The sequence below is a fragment of the Scyliorhinus canicula genome, chromosome 4 (assembly GCF_902713615.1).
Source record: "Scyliorhinus canicula chromosome 4, sScyCan1.1, whole genome shotgun sequence".
NCBI lineage: Eukaryota > Metazoa > Chordata > Chondrichthyes > Carcharhiniformes > Scyliorhinidae > Scyliorhinus > Scyliorhinus canicula.
This window is the reverse complement of record NC_052149.1, coordinates 110,197,410-110,212,565: the sequence shown is the minus strand read 5'-3', so window position 1 is coordinate 110,212,565 and position 15,156 is coordinate 110,197,410. Positions and strand designations below refer to the sequence as shown.

Below are 15,156 nucleotides of genomic sequence, written 5' to 3'. Positions count from 1 at the left end.
AATGGTATTATAGGGCAGGACTGGTATTATAGGGAAGTACTGATATTCTAGGGGCAGGGGTGGTATTATAGGGCAGGACCGGTATTATAGGGGCAGGACCGGTATTATAAGACCGGTATAAGAGCTAAACCTAACAGGGGCTGCTTTAGCTCACAAGGCTAAATCGCTGGCTTATAAAGCAGACCAAGCAGGCCAGCAGCACGGTTCGATTTCCGTACCAGCTCCCCGGACAGGCGCCGGAATGTGGCGACTAGGGGCTTTTCACAGTAACTTCATTGAAGCCTACTCGTGACAATAAGCAATTTTCATTTTTTCATAAGGCAGGACCGGTATTATAAGACAGGACCGGTATTATTGGGCAGGACTGGTATTATAGGGCAGGACTGGTATTATAGTGGGGACCTGTATTATAGGGGCAGGACCGGTAATATAGGGCAGGACTGGTATTATAGGGGCAGTACCAGTATTATATGCGCAGGACTGGTATATAGGGCAGGACTGGTATTATAGGGGCAGGACTGGTATTATAGGGCAGGACTGGTATTATAGGGCAGGACTGGTATTATCGGGCAGGACCGGTATTATAGGGCAGGACCGGTATTATAAGGGCAGGACTGGTATATAGGGGCAGGACTGGTATTATAGGGCAGGACCGGTATTATAGGGCAGGACCGGTATTATAAGGGCAGGACTGGTATTATAGGAGCAGGACCGGTATTATAGGGGCAGGACCGGTATTATAGGGGCAGGACTGGTATTATAGGGCAGTACTGATATTATAGGGGCAGGACTGGTATTACTGTATAGGGGCAGGACCGGTATTATAGGGCAGTTCTGGGTATTATAGGGCAGGACTGGTGTTATCGGGCAGGACCGGTATTACAGGGCAGGACTGTTTTTATAGTGGCAGGACTGGTATAGGGGCAGGACCAGTATTATAGAGGCATGACCGGTATTATAGGGGCAGGACCGGCATTTTCGGGGCAGGACTGGTATTATAGGGGGAGGACCTGTATTATAGGGGCAGGATCGGTATTATAGGGCAGGACTGGTATTATAGGGCAGGACCAGTATTATAGGGGCAGGACTGGTATTATAGTGGCAGGACTGGTATTAAAGGGGCAGGACCGGTATTATAGGGGCAGGACCGGTATTATATGGCAGGACTGGTATTATAGGGGCAGTACCAGTATTATAGGTGCAGGACTGGTATTATAGGGGCAGGACTGGTATTATAGGGGCAGGACTGGTATTATAGGGCAGGACTGGTATTATAGGGCAGGACTGGTATTATCGGGCAGGACTTGTATTATAGGGCAGGACCGGTATTATAGGGGCAGGACTGTCATTATAGGGCAGGACTGGTATTATAGGGCAGGACTGGTATTATAGGGGCAGGACTGGTATTATAGGGGCAGGACTGGTATTATAGGGGCAGGACTGTCATTATAGGGCAGGACTGGTATTATAGGGCAGGACTGGTATTATAGGGGCAGGACTGGTATTATAGGGGCAGGACTGGTATTATAGGGCAGGACTGGTATTATAGGGCAGGACTGGTATTATAGGGGCAGGACCGGTATTCTAGGGTCAGGACCGGTATTATAGGGGCAGGACTGGTATTATGATAGATAGAGAAATACCGCACAGAACAGGCCCTTCGGCCCACGATATTGCGCTGAACGTTTGTCCGTGGTTAATCATAGAATTTAGGACAATTTTTCATGGCCAATCCACCCAACCTGCACATCTTTGGACTGTAGGAGGAAACCGGAGTACACGGAGGAAACCCACGCACACACGTGGAGGATGTGCAGACTCCACACAGACAGTGACCCAAGTCGAAATCGAACTTGGGACCCTGAAGCTGTGAAGCAATTGTGCTATCCACAATGCTACCGTGCTGCCCTTAAGAAGTTAACCTACACTCCCTAATCCATGTACCTATCCAATCGCCGCTTGAAGGTCCCTAACGTTTCCGACTCAACTACTTCCACAGGCAGTGCATTCCATGTCACCACAATTCTCTGGGTAAAGAACCTACCTCTGACATCCCCTCTATATCTTCCACCATTTATCTGAAATTTATGTCCCCTCGTAATTGTGTGTTCCACACGGGGAAAAAGTCTCTGACTGTCTACTCTATCTATTCCCCTAATCATCTTATAAACCTCTATCAAGTCGCCCCTCATCCTTCTCCGTTCTAATGAGAAAGGGCCTAGCAACTTCAACCTTTCCTCGTATCACCTACTCTCCATTCCAGGCAACATCCTGGTAAATCTCCTTTGCACCTTTTCCAAAGCCTCCACATCCTTCCTATAATGAGGCGACCAGAACTGCACACAGTACTCCAAATGTGGCTTGACCAAGGTTTTGTACAGCTGCATCATCACCTCACAGCTCTTAAATTCAATCCCTCTGCTAATGAACGCTAGCACACCATAGGTCTTCTTCACAGCTCTATCCACTTGAGTGGCAACTTTCAAAGATCTATGAACATAGACCCCAAGATCTCTCTGCTCCTCCACATTGCCAAGAACCATACCGTTAACCCTGTATTCCGCATTCATATTTGTCCTTCCAAAATGGACAACCTCACACTTGTCAGGGTTAAACTCCATCTGCCACTTATCAGCCGAGCTCTGCATTCTATCAATGTCTCTTTGAAGCCGACAACAGCCCTCATCACTATCCACAACTCCACCAATCTTCGTATCATCTGCAAATTTACTAACCCACCCTTCAACTCCCTCATCCAAGTCGTTAATGAAAATCACAAACAGCAGAGGACCCAGAACTGATCCCTGCAGTACACCACTTATAGCTGGGCTCCATCTGAATATTTGCCATCCACCACCACTCTCTGTCTTCTATCGGTTAGCCAGTTTGTTATCCAACTGGCCAAATTTCCCACTATCCCATGCCTCCTTACTTTCTGCACAAGCCTACAATGGGGAACCTTACCAAATGCCTTACTAAAATCCATGTACACTACATCCACTGCTTTACCTTCATGCACATGCTTGGTCACCTCCTCAAAGAAGTCAATAAGACTTGTAAGGCAAGACCTACCCCTCAGAAATCCGTGCTGACTATCCCTAATCAAGCAGTGCCTTTCCAAATGCTCAGAAATCCTATCCCTCAGTACCCTTTCCATTACTTTGCCTACCACCGAATTAAGACTAACTGGCCTGTAATTCCCAGGGTTATCCCTATTCCCTTTTTTGAACAGGGGCACGACATTCGCCACTCTCCAATCCTCTGGTACCACCCCTGTTGACAGCGAGGGTGAAAAGATCATTGCCAACGGCTCTGCAATTTCATTTCTTGCTTCCCATAGAATCCTTGGATATATCCCGTCAGGCCCGGGGGACTTGTCTATCCTCAAGTTTTTCAAAACGCGCAACCCATCTTCCTTCCTGACAAGTATCTCCTCGAGCTTATCAGTCTGTTTCACACTGTCCTCTCCAACAATATAGCCCCTCTCGTTTGTAAATACTGAAGAAAAACTTGTTCAAGACCTCTCCTATCTCTTCAGACTCAATACACAATCTCCTGCTACTGTCCTTGACTTACCCTCGATCTAGTCATTCTCATATTTCTCACCTATGTGTAAAAGGCCTTGGGGTTCTCCTTGATCCTACCTGCCAAAGATTTTCCATGCCCTCTCTTAGCTCTCCTAATCCTTCAGTTCCCTCCTGGCTATCTTGTATCCCTCCAGCGCCCTGTCTGAACCTTGTTTCTTCAGCCTTACATAAGTCTCCTTCTTCCTCTTAACAAGACATTCAACCTCTCTTGTCAACCATGGTTCCCTCACTCGACCATCTCTTCCCAGCCTGACAGGGACATACATATCAAAGACACGCAGTACCTGTTCCTTGAACAAGTTCCACATTTCACTTCTGTCCTTCCCTGACAGCCTATGTTCCCAACTTATGCACTTCAATTCTTGTCTGACAGCATTGTATTTACCCTTCCCCCAATTATAAACCTTGCCCTGTTGCACGCACCTATCCCTCTCCATAACTAAAGTGAAAGTCACAGAATTGTGGTCACTTCCTCCAAAATGCTCCCCCATTAACAAATCTATCACCTGCCCTAGTTCATTACCAAGTACTAAATCCATATGGCCTCCCCTCTGGTCGGACAATCTACATACTGTGTTAGAAAAGCTTCCTGGACACACTGCACAAACACTACCCCATCCAAACTATTTGATCTAAAGAGTTTCCACTCAATGTTTGGGAAGTTGAAGTCACCCATGACTACTACCCTGTGACTTCTGCACCTTTCCAAAATCTGTTTCCCAATCTGTTCCTCCACATCTCTGCCGCTATTGGGGGGGCCTATAGAAAACTCCCAACAAGGTGACTGCTCCTTTCCTATTTCTAACTTCAACCCATATTACCTCAGTAGGCAGATCCCCCTCGAACTGACTTTCTGCAGCTGTTATACTAACTCTAATTAACAATGCCACCCCTCCCACCTCTTTTACCATCCTCCCTAATCTTGTTGAAACATCTGTAACCAGGGACCTCCAACAACAATTTCTTCCCCTCTTCTATCCAAGTTTCCGTGATGGCCACCGCATCGTAGTCCCAAGTACTGATCCATGCCTTAAGTTCACCCACCTTATTCCTGATGCTTCTTGCATTAAAGTATACACACTTCAACCCATCTCCTTGCCTGCAAGTACTCTCCTTTGTCAGTGTTACCTTCCCCACTGCATCACTACATGCTTTGGCGTCCTGAATATCGGCTTCCTTAGTTGCTGGACTACAGATCCGGTTCCCATTCCCCTGCCAAATTAGTTTAAACCCTCCCGAAGAGTACTAGAAAACCTACCCCCCAGGATATTGGTGCCCCTCTGGTTCACATGCAACCCGTCCTGCTTGTACAGGTCCCTACTTCCCCAGAATGTGCTCCAATTTTCCAAATACCTGAAGCCCTCCCTCCTACACCATTCCTGCAGCCATGTGTTCAACTGCACTCTCTCCCTATTCCTTGCCTCGATATCACGTGGCACCGGCAACAAACCAGAGATGACAACTCTGTCTGTCCAGGCCTTTAACTTCCAGCCTAACTCCCTAAACGTGTTTATTCCCTCCACACCCTTTTTCCTACCTACGTCGTTGGTACCGATGTGCACCACGACTTCTGGCTGCTCACCCTCCCCCTTCAGGATCCTGAAGACACAGTCCAAAACATCCCTGTCCCTGGAACCCGGGAGGCAACATACCTTTTGGGAGTCTCGCTCGCGACCACAGAATCTCCTATCTATTCCCCTAACCAATGAATCTCCTATTACTATTGCTTTTCTATACTCCCCCTTCCCTTCTGAGCCCCAGAGCCAGACTCAGTGCCAGAGACCGGGCCGCTGGGGCCTTCCCCCAGTAGGTCATCCCCCCCAACAGCATCCAAAACGGTATACCTGTTTTGAAGGGGAACAGCCACGAGGGATCCCTGCACTGTCTGCCTGTTAGTTTTCTTTCCCCTGAGTGTAACCCAGCTACGCTTGTCCAGTACCTTTGGTGTGACTACCTCCCTGTAACTCTTCTCGATAACCCCCTCTGCCTCCCGGATGATCTGAAGTTCATCCAGCTCCAGCTCCTGTTCCTTAACACGGTCTCTGAGGAGCTGGAGTTGGGTGCACTTCCCGCAGGTATAGTCAGCGGGGACACCAGTGGTATCCCTCACCACCCACATCCTACAGGAGGAGCATGCAACTGCCCTAGCCTCCATCCCCTCTTACTTTACAGAATTAGCTGCCCCGTGGACCAACTGGACCTCCACCCTCCGACTCTGCTTCCAGTCAGCTGTACTCTAAACTCCTGGCTCCCTTCACGCTCTTTGATAAATATAGGAAATGAAATGTAAGGAGCATCTTACTCCCTCCTCACCTAACTCCCTCAGTCACCAAACTCTCACTGTAGCACTCAAATGCCACAAGCTCAGCACTCCCTCAGTCACCAAACTCTCACTGTAGCACCCAAATGCAACAAGCTCAGCACTCCCTCAGTCACCAAACTCTCACTGTAGCACTCAAATGCCACAAGCTCAGTACTCCAGTGCAAACAAAGTCTGCACTGTAACTAGCTCCTATTTATGCTATGACTCGAGCCTCTGAAAACTAGCCTAATGCAATTAACTAATTAACAAGCTCCAGCTGCAAGTAAGTACAAGTAGAACCTTGTTTAAAGCTTATTCAAAATTCACCTTCGTATAGACCAAACAGCAACTTTTAAGTGAATTAACTTAAATAAAAGAAATACTAGACTTTAAATAGAAATGAACCCTTATACTCCCTCAGTCACCAAACTCTCTCTGTAGCACTCAAATGCCACAAGCTCAGCACTCCAATGCAAACAAATATTATAGGTGCAGGACCGTTATTATCGGGGCAGGACCGGTATTATAGGGGCAGGACTGGTATTATAGGGGCAGGACTGGTATTATAAGGCAGGACTGGTATTATAGGGCAGGGCTGGTGTTATAAGGCAGAACTGGTATTATAGGGCAGGGCTGGTATTGTAGGGGCAGGACTGGTATTATAGGGCAGGACATGTATTATAGGGGCAGGACCGGTATTGTAGTGGCAGGACTGGTATTATAGGCAGGACTGGTATTATAGGGGCAGGACCGGTATTATAGGGGCAGGACCGGTATTATAGGGGCAGTACCGGTATTATAGGGGCAGGAATGGTATTATAGGGGCAGGACCGGTATTATAGGGGCAGGACCGGTATTTTAGGGGCAGGACCGGTATTATAGGGCAGGACTGGTATTATAGGGCAGGACTGGTATTATAGGGGCAGGACTGGTATTATAGGAGCAGGACCGGTTTTATAGGGCAGGACCGGTATTATAGGAAAGGACTGGTATTATAGGGCAGGACCGGTATTATAGGGCAGGACCGGTATTATAGGGCTGGACTGGTATTATAGGGGCAGGACTGGTATTATCGGGGCAAGACCGGTATTATAGGGCAGGACCGGTATTATAGGGGCAGGACCGGTATTATAGGGTCAGATCTGGTATTATAGGGCAGGACCGGTATTATAGGGGCAGGACTGGTATTATAGGGGCAGGACCGGTATTATAGGGCAGGACTGGTATTATAGGGCAGGACTGGTATTATAGGGGCAGGACCAGTATTATAGGGGCAGGACCAGTATTATAGGGGCAGGACTGGTATTAAGAACATAAGAACATAAGAACTAGGAGCAGGAGTAGGCCATCTGGCCCCTCGAGCCTGCTCCGCCATTCAATTAGATCATGGTTGATCTTTTGTGGACTCTGCTCCACTTACCGGCCCGAACACCATAACCCTTAATCCCTTTATTCTTCAAAAAACTATCTATCTTTACCTTAAAACATGTCATGAAGGAGCCTCAACTGCTTCACTGGGCAAGGAATTCCATAGATTCACAACCGTTTGGGTGAAGAAGTTCCTCCTAAACTCAGTCCTAAATCTACTTCCCCTTATTTTGAGGCTATGTCCCCTAGTTCTGCTTTCACCCGCCAGTGGAAACAACCTGCCCGCATCTATCCTATCTATTCCCTTCGTATTTTTTAATGTTTCTATAAGATCCCCCCTCATCCTTCTAAATTCCAATGAGTACAGTCCCAGTCTACTCAATCTCTCCTCATAATCCAACCCCTTCAGCTCTGGGATTAACCTAGTGAATCTCCTCTGCACACCCTCCAGTGCCAGTACGTCCTTTCTCAAGTAAGGAGACCAAAATTGAACACAATACTCCAGGTGTGGCCTCACTAACACCTTATACAATTGCAACATAACCTCCCTAGTCTTCAACTCCATCCCTCTAGCAATGAAGGACAAAATTCCATTTGCCTTCTTAATCACCTGTTGTACCTGTAAACCAACCTTCTGTGACTCATGCACTAGCACACCCAATTCTCTCTGCACAGCGGCATGCTTTAATATTTTATCGTTTCAATAATAATCCCGTTTGCTGTTATTCCTACCAAAATGGATAACCTCACATTTGTCAACATTGTATTCCATCTGCCAGACCCTAGCCCATTCACTTAACCTATCCAAATCCCTCTGCAGACTTCCAGTATCCTCTGCACTTTTCGCTTTACCACTCATCTTAGTGTCATCTGGAATCTTGGACACATTGCCCTTGGTCCTCAACTCCAAATCATCTATGTAAATTGTGAACAATTGTGGGCCCAACACGGACCCCTGAGGGACACCACTAGCTACTGATTGCCAACCAGAGAAACACCCATTAATCCCCACTCTTTGCTTTCTATTAATTAACCAATCCTCTATCCATGCTACTACTTTACCCTTAATGCCATGCATCTTTACCTTATGCAGCAACCTTTTGTGTGGCACCTTGTCAAAGGCTTTCTGGAAATCCAGATATACCACATCCATTGGCTCCCTGTTATCTACTGCACTGGTAATGTCCTCAAAAAATTCCACTAAATTAGTTAGGCATGACCTGCCCTTTATGAACCCATGCTGCGTCTGCCCAATGGGACAATTTCTATCCAGATGCCTCGCTATTTCTTCCTTGATGATAGATTCCAGCATCTTCCCTACTACCGACGTTAAACTCACTGGCCTATAATTTCCGGCTTTCTGCCTACCTCCTTTTTTAAACAGTGGTATCACGTTTGCTAATTTCCAATCCATCGGGACCACCCCAGAGTCTAGTGAATTTCGGTAAATTATCACTAGTGCATCTGCAATTTCCCTAGCCATCTCTTTTAGAACTCTGGGATGCATTCCATCAGGGCCAGGAGACTTGTCTACCTTTAGCCCCATTAGCTTGCCCATCACTACCTCCTTAGTGATAACAATCCTCTCAAGGTCCTCACCTGTCATAGCCTCATTTCAATCAGTCGCTGGCATGTTATTTGTGTCTTCCACTGTGAAGACCGACCCAAAAAACCTGTTCAGTTCCTCAGCCATTTCCTCATTTCCCATTATTAAAACTCCCTTCTCATCCTCTAAAGGACCAATATTTACCTTAGCCACTCTTTTTTGTTTTATATATTTGTAAAAACTTTAACTGTCTGTTTTTATATTCTGAGCAAGTTTACTCTCATACTCTATCTTACTCTTCTTTATAGCTTTTTTAGTAGCTTTCTGTTGCCCCCTAAAGATTTCCCAGTCCTCTAATCTCCCAGCTATCTTTGCCACTTTATATGCTTTTTCCTTCAATTTGATACTCTCCCTTATTTTCTTAGATATCCACGGTCGATTTTCCCTCTTTCTACCGTCCTTCCTTTTTGTTGGTATAAACCTTTGCTGACCACAGTGAAAAATCGCTTGGAAGGTTCTCCACTGTTCCTCAACTGTTCCACCATAAAGTCTTTGCACCCAGTCTACCTTAGCTAGTTCTTCTCTCATCCCCTTGTAATTTTCGGGGCAGGACCGGTATGATAGGGGCAGGACCGGTATTATAGGGGCAGGACCGGTTTTATAGGGGCAGGCCTGGCATTATAGGGGCAGGACTGGTATTATAGGGGCAGGACTGGTATTATAAGGAAGGACCGGTATTATAGGGCAGGACCGGTATTATAGGGCAGGACCGGTATTTTAGGGGCAGGACCGGTATTATAGGGGAAGGACCGGTATTATAGGGGCAGGACCGGTATTATAGGGGCAGGACCGGTATTTTAGGGGCAGGACCGGTATTATAGGGCAGGACCGGTATTATAGGGCAGGACTGGTATTATAGGGCAGGACTGGTATTATAGGGGCAGGACTGGTATTATAGGGGCGGGGCTGTTATTATAGTGCAGGACCGGTATTATCGGGGCAGGACCGGTATTATAGGGGCAGGACTGGTATTATAGGGCAGGACCGGTATTATCGGGGCAGGACCGGTATTATAGGGGCAGGACTGGTATTATAGGGCAGGACCGGTATTATAGGGGCAGGACTGGTATTATAGGGGCAGGACTTCTATTATAGGGGCAGGACTGGTATTATAGGGCAGGACTGGTATTATAAAGGCAGGACTGGTATTATAGGGCAGGACCTGTTTTATAGGGGCGGGACTGGTATTAGAGGGCAGGTCGGTATTATAGGGCAGGGCCGGTATTATAGGGCAGGACTGGTATTATAGGGCAGAATCGGTATTATAGGGGAGGACAGGCATTATAGGGCAGGACTGGTATTATAGGGGAGGACTGGTATTATAGGTGCAGGACTGGTATTATAGGGGAGGACTGGTATTATAGTGGCAGGACCGGTTTTATTTGGGCAGGACCGGTATTTTAGGGCAGGACTAGTATTATAGGGGCAGGACCGGTATTATAGGGCAGGACCGGTAATAAAGGGGCAGGACTGGCATTATAGGGCAGGACAGGTATTATAGGGTCAGGACTGGTATTATTGGTGCAGGACTGGTATTATAGGGCACCACCGGTATTATAGGGCAGGACCGGTATTATAGGGCAGGACTGGTATTATAGGGGCAGGACTGGTATTATAGGGCAGGATCGGTATTATAGGGCAGGACCGGTATTATAGGGCAGGACTGTTATTATAGGGGCAGGACTGGTATTATAGGCACAGGACCGGTATTATAGGGCAGGATTTGTATTATAGGGCAGGACCGGTATTATAGAGCAGGACCGGTATTATAGGGCAGGACTTGTATTATAGGGCAGGACCGGTATTATAGGGGCAGGACTGGTATTATATGTGCAGGATTGGAATTATAGGGCAGGACTTGTATTATAGGGCAGGAGCGGTATTTTCGGTGCAGGAACGGTATTATAGGGCAGGACTTGTATTATAGGGCAGGACCGGTATTATAGGGCGGGGCTGGTACTATAGGGCAGGACTGGCATTATATGGTAGGACTTGTATTTTAGGGCAGGACCGGTATTATAGGGCGGGGCTGGTATTATAGGGCATGACTGGTATTATAGAGAAAGGACTGGTATTATAGGGGCAGGACCGGTATTATAGGGGCAGGACCGGTATTATAGGGGCAGGACCGGTATGATAGGGGCAGGACCGGTATTATAGGGGCAGGACTGTTATTATAGGGGCAGGACCGGTACGATAGGGGCAGGACCGGTATTATCGGGCAGGACTGGTATTAAAGGGCAGGACTGGTATTGCAGGTGCAGGACTGGTATTATAGGGCAGGACTGGTATTATAGGACAAGACAGGAATTATAGGGCAGGACTGCTATTATAGGACAAGACAGGATTATAGGGCAGGACTGGTATTATAGGGCGGGACTGGTATTATAGGGGCGCGGCGGATATTATATGTGCAGGACCGGTACTATAGGGCAGGACCGGTATTATAGGGGCAGGACTGGTATTATAGGGCAGGACTAGTATTATAGGTGCAGGACTGGTATTATAGGGCAGGACTGGTATTATAGGGGCGGGGCTGGTATTATAGGGGCAGGACTGGTATTATATCGCAGGACTGGTATTATAGGGGTGGGGCTGGTATTATAGGTGCAGGACTGGTATTATAGGGGCAGGACTGGTATTATAGCGCAGGACTGGTATTATAGGGGTTGGGCTGGGATTATAGGTGCAGGACTGGTATTATAGGGCAGGACTGGTATTATAGGGCAGGTTTGGTATTATAGGGCAGCACTGGTATTATAGGGCGGGACTGGTATTATAGGGGCGGGGCTGGTATTATAGGGGCAGGACCGCTATTATAGGGCAGGACCGGTATTATCTGGGCAGGACCGGTATTATAGGGCAGGACTGGTATTATAGGGGGAGGACCGGTATTGTAGGGCAGGACTGGTATTTTAAGTTCAGGACTTGTATTATAGGGCAGGTCTTGTTTTATAGGGGCAGGACTGGTATTAGAGGGCAGGACTGGTATTATAGGGCAGGACCGGTATTATGGGGGTGGACCGGTATTATAGGGCAGGACTAGTATTATCGGGGCAGGACTGGTATTATAGGGCAGGACCGGTAATATGGGGGCAGGACCGGTAATATAGGGGTAGGACCGGTATTATAGGGCAGGACAGGTATTATAGGGGCAGGACTGGTATTATAGGGGCACGACTGGTATTATTGGGGCAGGACAGTATTATAGGGCAGGACAGGTATTATAGGGGCAGGACTGGTATTATAGGGCAGGACATGAATCATAGGGGCAGGACTGGTATAGATGCAGGACCGGTATTATAGGGGCAGGACTTGTATTATAGGGCAGGACTGGTATTATAGGGGCAGGACTGGTATTATAGGGCAGGAATTGTATTATAGGAGCAGGACTGGTATTATAGGGCAAGACCGGAATTACAGGGGCAGGACCGGTATTATAGGGGGAGGACTGGATTTATAGGGGCAGGACCGGTATTATAGGGGCAGGACTGGTATTATAGGGGCAGGACTGGTATTATAGGGGAAGGGCCGGTATTATAGGGCAGGACCGGTATTATAGGGCAGGACCGGTATTATCTGGGCAGGACCGGTATAATAGGTCAGGACTGGTATTATAGGGGCAGGACTGGTATTATAGGGGGAGGACAGGTATTATAGGGAAGGACCGGTATTATAGGGGCAGGACCAGTATTTTTGGGCAGGACTGGTATTATAGGGGCAGGACTGGTATTATAGGGCAGGACCGGTATTATAGGGGCAGGACTGGTATTATAGGGCAGGACTGGTATTATAGGGCAGGACCGGTATTATAGGGCTGGACTTGTATCATTGGGCAGGACTGGTATTATAGGGCAGGACTGGTATTATAGGGGCAGGACTGGTATTCGAGGGCAGAACTTGTATTAGAGGGGCAGGACTGGTATTATAGGGGCAGGACCGTTTTGATAGGTGCAGGACCGGTATTATAGGGGCAGGACTGGTATTATAGGGGCAGGACCGGTATTATAGGGGCATGACCGGCATTTGAGGGGCAGGAGAGGTATTATAGGGGCTTGACCGGTTTGATAGGGGCAGGGCCGGTATTATAGGGGCAGGACCGGTATTATAGGGGCAGGACCGTTATTTGAGGGGCAGGAGAGGTATTATAGGGCAGGACTGGTATTATAGGGCTGGACTGGTATTATCGGGCGGGACTCGTATTATAGGGGCGGGGCTGGTTTTATAGGGCACGACTGGTTTTATAGTGCAGGACTGGTATTATTGGGCAGGACGGGTATTTTAGGGCAGGACTGGTATTTTAGGGCAGGACCGGTATTATAGGGCAGGAATGGTATTTTATGGGCAGGTCTGGTACTATCGGGCAGCACCGGTATTATAGGGCAGGACCGGTATTATTGGGCAGGACCGGTATTATAGTGCAGGACCGGTATTATAGGGGCAGGACTGGTATTATAGGGCAGGGCTCATATTATAGGGCATGACTGGTATTATAGGGCAGGACCGGTATTATAGGGCATGACCGGTATTATAGGGCAGGACTGGTATTATAGGGGCAGGACCAGTATTATCGGGGCAGGACCAGTATAATAGGGCAGGACTGGTATTATAGGGCAGGACTGGTTTTATAGGGGCAGGACTGGTATTATAGGGCTGGACTGGTATTATAGGGGCAGGACTGGTATTATAGGGCAGGACTGGTATTATTGGGGCAGGACTGGTATTATAGGGCAGGTCTGGTATTACAGGGGCAGGACTGGTATAGGGCAGTGCGGGTATTATCGGTCAGGACCGGTATTGTAGGGCAGGACGAGTATTATAGGGGCGGGACTGGTATTATAGGGCAGGACCGGTATTATAGGGGCATGACCGGTATTATAGGGGCAGGACCGGTATTATAGGGGCTGGACAGGTATTATCGGGCAGGACCGGTATTATAGGGGAAGGACCGGTATTATAGGGGCTGGACAGGTATTATCGGGCAGGACTGGTATTGTTGGGCAGGACCGGTATTATTGGGTCAAGCCTGGTATTATAGGGCAGGACCGGTATTATAGGGGAAGGACTGGTATTATTGGGGCAGGACTGGTATTTTAGGGCAGGACCGGTATTATAGGGCCAGGACGGGTATTATAGGGCAGGACTGGTATTATAGGGGAAGGACTGGTATTATTGGGGCAGGACTCGTATTATAGGGGCAGAACCGGTATTATACGGCAGGACCGGTATTATAGGGCAGGACCGGTATTATAGGGGCAGGACCGGTATTATAGGGCAGGACCGGAATTATAGGGGCAGGACCGGTATTATAGGGCAGGACTGGTATTATCGGGGCAGGACTGGTATTATAGGGGCAGGACCGGTATTATAGGGGCAGGACTGGTATTATAGGGGCAGGACCGGTATTATAGGGCAGGACCGGTATTATAGGGGCAGGACCGGTATTATAGGGCAGGACTGGTATTATAGGGCAAGAGAGGTATTATAGGGCTGGACTGGTATTATAGGTGCAGGACTGGTATTATAGGGCGGGACCGGTATTATAGGGCGGGACTGGTATTATAGGGGCGGTGCTGGTATTATAGGGGCAGGACTGGTATTATAGCGCAGGACTGGTATTATAGGGGTGGGGCTGGTATTATAGGTGCAGGACTGGTATTATAGGGGCAGGACTGGTATTATAGCGCAGGACTGGTATTATAGGGGTTGGGCTGGGATTATAGGTGCAGGACTGGTATTATAGGGCAGGACTGGTAATATAGGGCAGGTCTGGTATTATAGGGCAGCACTGGTATTATAGGGCGGGACTGGTATTATAGGGGCGGGGCTGGTATTATAGGGGCAGGACCGCTCTTATAGGGCAGGACCGGTATTATCTGGGCAGGACCGGTATTATAGGGCAGGACTGGTATTATAGGGGGAGGACCGGTATTGTAGGGCAGGACTGGTATTTTAAGGTCAGGACTTGTATTATAGGGCAGGTCTTGTTTTATAGGGGCAGGACTGGTATTAGAGGGCAGGACTGGTATTACAGGGCAGGACCGGTATTATGGGCGTGGACCGGTATTATAGGGCAGGACTAGTATTATCGGGGCAGGACTGGTATTATAGGGCAGGACCGGTAATATGGGGGCAGGACCGGTAATATAGGGGTAGGACCGGTATTATTGGGCAGGACAGGTATTATAGGGGCAGGACTGGTATTATAGGGGCACGACTGGTATTATTGGGGCAGGACAGTATTATAGGGCAGGACAGGTATTATAGGGGCAGGACTGGTATTATAGGGCAGG

At 48.1% G+C, this 15,156-nt stretch overlaps 1 protein-coding gene across 1 annotated transcript in view; it reads left to right on the top strand.

Annotated features, from left to right (window-relative positions):
• lhx4 (LIM homeobox 4) overlaps positions 1-15,156 on the top strand; it is a 131,945-nt gene that overhangs the window by 92,650 nt on the left and 24,139 nt on the right. The gene's annotated exons all lie outside the window — the stretch shown is intronic.